This window comes from Bombus vosnesenskii, unplaced genomic scaffold (genome assembly GCF_011952255.1).
Source record: "Bombus vosnesenskii isolate JDL3184/JDL3185 unplaced genomic scaffold, Bvos_JDL3184-5_v1.1 scf7180000016174, whole genome shotgun sequence".
Classification (NCBI taxonomy): domain Eukaryota; kingdom Metazoa; phylum Arthropoda; class Insecta; order Hymenoptera; family Apidae; genus Bombus; species Bombus vosnesenskii.
The window spans coordinates 12,338-18,798 of NW_022884300.1; the positions used below are offsets into that span (position 1 = coordinate 12,338).

The 6,461-nt window shown below is 39.0% G+C and overlaps 1 long non-coding RNA gene across 1 annotated transcript; it reads left to right on the forward strand.

Moving 5' to 3' along the window:
* The first annotated feature begins 3,810 nt into the window (after positions 1-3,810).
* LOC117241585 lies at positions 3,811-4,742 on the forward strand. The gene is made up of 3 exons (XR_004495070.1): positions 3,811-3,979; positions 4,287-4,354; positions 4,724-4,742. It is a non-coding gene; the product is annotated as an uncharacterized LOC117241585 (long non-coding RNA).
* The last annotated feature ends 1,719 nt before the right edge of the window (positions 4,743-6,461 follow it).

The following is a 6,461-nucleotide window of genomic DNA, read 5'->3' on the forward strand; positions in this document are numbered from 1 at the left end:
CGGTTGCTATGAAAAATTTCGCCGGCAATCGTATGCCGGTGCCGTAAATCATTTCGGCTGCCGTTGTGTTTAAGTCCTCCTTTATCGCGGTTCGAATGTTTAATAATATAATGGGTAAAATGTCGATCCAGTTGCTCGTGTCGAGACACTTTATCGCCGCTTTTAATTGTCTGTGTAGGCGCTCTACCATCCGAGCTATCCAAGCGGAAAGGACGGCCGAAGCAACGGTTGGCGCTTCCATATCGACGATGGGAGTGGCTTCGGGCCAACGCGAGAAACGATCGATACACTTTGGATAATATCGATAACCTTGTGAACATGGCATGACGATAATGTCTAGTGTATGTGTTGGAACCGGCCTTCTAACGTTTTGAACGTTCCGACATGCTAGGATACGTGCCTGGTGACTTTGCAGCGTTGACATGGTATACACCGTCGCGCCCAAGTTCGACAATCTTTATTAATGGACGGCCAGACGAAACGTGTTGTCACCAATTTTTGCGTAGCGCGTATTCCCGGATGGGAAAGTCTATGTAACGACTGAAATACGGCGCGACGTAACGGTCCCGGTACGTACGGTCGCGAGGTTTCGTTCGTGAGATCGCAATAAATTCCGACATCCTGATCGGGAAATCGTATTTTTGTCAATTGCAGCGCGTTAGAGCCGGACTCAGTGATTTCGCGTAGCTCGGTATCGTCTTCTTGCGCTGCGGCTAACGTTTGATGATGGACGGATTTCCCGATCGCTTCTATTCGTGGTAGAGTATCGGCTACGTTATTGTCTACCCCTTTAATGTGTCGGATATCGGTCGTAAATTGTCCTACGTAGTCTAAGTGTCCAAACTGTCTCGGCGAACACTCGTCGGGATTTTTATCAAACGCGTATACGTTTATATACGCGTATACGTACGCGTAGGGGTTTGTGATCAGTATAAATCGCGAAATCTCTCCCTTCGACAGCGTGCCTGAATCGTTTCACCGCGGTGTACATCGCGAGTAATTCTCGATCGTATGCGTTCTACTTTCGTTGCGCGGGGGATAGCGATTTCGTCATGAAACCTAGGGGCTGCCAAGTATCGTTGACGCGCTGTTGAAGTACCGCTCCTATGGCGTAATCGGAAGCGTCGACCTTCCCCTTGCTGGTAAAGGGATCGATATTCCTGGTCTGTAAGGTTGCTCTGTTGACGAGAGCAGCCACCTCCGTATTGTCACTCAGAGCGGCTCTTAACTTGACCGCCACCTCGTTCACCGCCACCGACCTGTCGAATTCAATGAATATATGGCCGGCTCTCGTTTTACGCACCCCCATAGCTCCTTCCAAGGTGCTCCTAGCCGCCATTATTTTCCTTTAAACTTGAAGCCATTCACAGCCTTCTTCAACTTTATCTAGAATGGCTTCCTTCCATCTCCTATTCCTTGGTACGCCTCTCTCTTCGATAACAACCTGCCGGTTGTTACCCGGACGCACCATAGGGATAGCTTGCTCTAAGGGACCCCTCCTCTCCCTTTTCCTTCTTTCTATCCTCATCCAACCTTCAGAATCCTCACTATAATCCTGTTCACTCCTTACCTTCCTGATTTTCCTCCCACACGCCTCATATCGATCACGGCGATCATATCATATCTGGAGATCATATCGACACGACTTTATTCCTTCATAATAGGAACTTACACCGAGCCGACCGTACATACTCTTAAACGATGCCGCATCGACGAGGCGAACCACCACATATGTTCGACGCGACCCGCTAGCGCATGCGTCCTAACGTTATCCATCACGTAAATGGCGTCAGTTCTACACACGTGCGCGTCTTAATAGTAAATTTATTACGCGTATTACCGCTTCACAAAATAACGTCATCGCGAGTGTTATAATAACTCCGCTATAATTAAAGAAACGAATCTTACTCGCATGGCCGCTCGAACCTGCAATATCTACGGCGGATAGTGAAGAGTTCCCAGAAAGTGCACGTGCGTGTTAGTATTTGGTGAATATTAATTAATTGATTATTTCTACAAAGCTCATTATCGCTTATGCATTTACCGCAACGCGCGAATATCTTACATTACACGTTCCTCAGTGTGCTGCTTGTTCATAACGACAAGGTGAAATACGACAACAAAGTCGAACGCTACCGCTAATATCGCTATATACGCTAATATCGTCGCGTCAGTTATGGCGCGTTTCGACTCGCGGAATCTCTTCTCATATTTAGCCATCAGATATATCGCGATGAAATAAGGGAATACAGAGGTTAGGACAATTATCTAGTTTACTATTCGATGGAATTTTACTGCAAGTAATTTTTGAGTTATTTGTTTCTTGTTGTTGTTTATTTGTTTCGCTCTTCGTTAATATTCCACATTCTCTTTTGCCATTGCCTTTTTAACACTGACAATAAGCGTTGAGAGAGCAATCTTGATGTGAACAGGATGACCAAAACTTTTACACGAAACGCAACAAGGTTGATTTGTGTTATCCTTGCTTTCTTCGATACAGAAATCAGGATCAATACTTGCATCTGGATCGTAATTCATCGTTGAATTTAACGCTGCGACAGTCCGTTGCAATTAGAAGCAACATGACCCAAACGTTAGCAGGTCTTACATTGCATTTCGTTTGTCACATCTAATTTTTGGTGAAAAGTGAATGCAAAATACTGCAAATCAACCGAAGATCAGAAATTGAAGAAAATATCAGGCTGGCTTTTGACACTAATCTCACCAGGCCCGGTCAAATAACTGGTTTTAAAAGTTGAGAAATCAAATAATCGGAGAATATAAAAATTCACGTAAAGCTAAATGAACAAAAGATATAACGATAAATGTACAATTTTAAATTAGATATTTAAACCAGTCATTTGACTAGGGGTGGTGAGGTTAGTGTTAATTAAATAGTTTAGTAGTCGTTGAGCGACATTTTGAATATTCATTCGTATAATAATTAGCAAAATAACTTTTCTTCGTTGATTCCTCCACCATAATTCATTTCCATTATTTATATCCTTCATTACACATTTCTTAATTCCCCGTTCATTCAGGATATTTCTAAGAATAAAAATCATTAGATCGGTCAAAACTTCAGGTACAACGTCGTGATAATAAAAATGATATAGAGAAAATATCAATGGACTTCAAATTTTCAACCGTGAAAAAATTATTCTCTTACTACATTTTGGACTTAAAAATAAATATCGTTTCACTTTTATTATTTTTATATTAGTATTAAAAGCGAATACGCACTCAAAAAGCGCTTAAGACTTCATCTGCATACTGTGTCATTGCGGAACAGTAATTTTAAGTAATTTTTCACTTTCTCCATGCTGTTGTTTCAATCTTGCTTTGTTTAACGAAATTAAGATTATAAAGTAAGGTAGCTAAAGTAATAAGTTAGACAAATGAGTCTGTGATGATGCCAGTAGGGCTACGAATTATTGTACGATATTTGTAAATATCGACGTAGAGAAAGAATTGTGCTGTGCAATCCGAAAGATACCTGCTGCGTAATTCGAAAGAAAGTGTTTCGTAGAATAGGAATGTTTTTGTTGATGTATACATTTCTTTGTCTAGATCGTTAACTGTGTAGCTGCTTGTGCCACCGGCTCTTGTGTCCCCCTTCCCCCCCCCCTCACACTTTGTAAGTTACTCGGCGAAACTAACGTACAAGGAGTCATTTAGTCGTCTTATTTCCTACCGATAACATGGATCGTGTTGCGTCAGGTTTGCAACATATTCTAACGTATTGGCGGCGTCGGTCTTTTATTACTCTAATAATTTAATCCAATTAAATAATCACACGCGAGAATAATAAAATTTTATCACATAATTTTGTACGCGACGTTACAGTTCTTGTTCGCCGATTATAATTTTAACGCTCACGGTAATGTGATCCTATTTCATATTCTTTTGAATATTCTTTTTCGGTATTAGAGTCAGTGCATCTCTCAAGAGGACAAAGCTTCTGTAGGAGCTCAAGAATGTAAGTAGTTTTAAATATTGTATTTCAGTTTGTTCTCTTATACAATAAATTTATTATACAATAAAAATGATTGATAATTTAGAAAACTGTAAATGCCCTCTTTAATTGAAATAAAGTCTTAAAATCTTAACATTAAAGTACAATAAAACTGGCTGATACGCATCAAAAATCACTGAATATGTTGTTCTCAAACTTTTATATTAGAGTTCCAATTTACATATTTATTAGAGTTTAGTCTCTATTGTTGCTAAAGTTTCACGTTTGTTATTATGTGTTACCGATTTTAATATCTTATGTTTTGTTATAGACATATCACTACTTCAACTTCGTCATCTTCTTCAGGAGTGTTCTAACAGTGGCACAAAAGCCAAGTATGTAAGTATTTTACATACTTACTTTCAGTTATGTCTATTCTGTATATTTTTCTTTGATCACTATCAATGCAGAAATACAATTTGACTGAAAATTTAGGAGGATAGCATTTTCTGAGGTTATTTTTTCGTTAAAATAAAATAAGAGTTAAAGTCTTAATACCGAATTATAAAACAAATGACTAACATACTACAGATTATTTTAGATTTTACACATTCATATTAGAGTCTCAGTTTTTATACTTATCAAATTTTATTAGAATTTCAATCTTTATTATTGCTAAAGTTACTAAAGTTAATAAACCTTCATTTTTCACTATCTCCAACTTTTCAAATAGTCAGCGATCACTCATCCTGTTTTGTTTCGTAACAGATTTTTCGCAGTCTGCATTTCTATTATTAGCCTTTCAACGGTTCCTGTCTGATGTTAGTCTCCCGGATGAAATTCGCTGGGATAGCGCAGCATCCACGGTAACGTTCTCTGTTTGTCTGCTTCGAACGGTGAGTCGCATGCATTTCTGTTCTTCTGCCGAATCGGCACGGGTGACTGGTTGTATTACGTAGAATTCTTTGCGAGCATAGTGAACGCGGGTATCTTTTATACCCGTGAGTAGTAACGCTCTTTTTTTCAAATTTATTAGTTTAAGATAGGTCTTCTTGCACAGCGCGATGATAATAATTAGTTTCTTAATAATTAAGTTAAACATATACACTTGAGAATATATTCGCGTTATTTATAAATATGCATGTTAATATTCCGTATGAATATTTGCAAATGGCAAATATCTACACGAATATACTTGATCTTTAGCAATGAATTAATCGTGACAATATTAACCCCTTAACCTACAACTACGGGCATAGCCCGTAGCGCGATGATCGAACCAAACGTAAATATTACGGGCATAGCCCGTAGTACGATGATCGGACCAAACGTAAATATTACGGGCATTCTCAAACATAAATCGTAGGTTAAGGGAATAAGTCGCGTTCGTTTATTTCACTCCTCCTAGAATTTAAAATATCAGTTAATCAAAGCAATAATTTTGAACACTGCTTCTGCATTTTCGATTATGTGCTTTGATAAAGAGATTATCTGAGATTATTTCTTTCTTAGTACTATATTTAGAGTCAGTTATTCCATTTGATCGAGTCTCAGTCTTTTTCGCTACCTTCTCTGCAATATTAAAATTTTGTTCTGGTTTATTAAATTAATACAGTAGTGTTACTTAGTTACTATTAAATTAATAAAGTAGAGTTAATCAGAATCGAAGTAGTAAAATACAAAATGAAAGAGCGTTAGTCCGTTAAATAAAAATTACACAAACTAATCATCTTCTCAGATCAGGATTTTCAAGTTTAATCCGTGGAGGTGGACCTGTGGTCGGGTAGACGCTTTTTCGAGTGACCAATCTATTTCAGAGAATTTCATTCGAATAATCGTCGGTAGAACTGGCGCGAATGAAACATGTCGTCGTCTCTGCCTTTGCCCGTCGATTTTTCGAATTTCGTGATCGTGATCGCGAGTGGTTTTCGAAACGAACGTTAATATTGCTCGAGCATGCACGTGCGAACAGACAGCGATCGCTATATGATCGTTGTTCATCCATGAGTACTTGGATCAGCTTCCGCGATTTATCTTTTTATTTCACCTTTGTACTTTATTTTTTGGTTTGCTATTTAGAAAGTCTCGAGCTTAGATGTAAGTTTCAGCGGGCATTGTGCCCGAAGGAAGAAGAGGCTATGAGCCGAAGAGACCCGGCAAACTGCCATAGAAGAGGACAACTATCAATGACTCCTCAACCTCTGGATCATCCAGGGCATGGGAAGTCATACTTGTTACTACTTTGTCACTATGCTCGCTTTTAGTATTTGTAGTAGTAGTAGTAGTAGTAGTAGTGCTTTTTTTGGCCGATGAAAGGGAAGGACGTAACGGGCTAGAACACAAACTAACCAGACGAGAATGGGTGGAGACAGCTCGGGGAAACGCCAGTTACTTGAGCGATCACCCCAGTTCAAGTACATAATAGTTATATCGACAGTGAAACTATGTCGTTACCGTAATTTTAAAAAAGTTATTCTGTTTTAAGGCGTGACGGAATATTAATTAG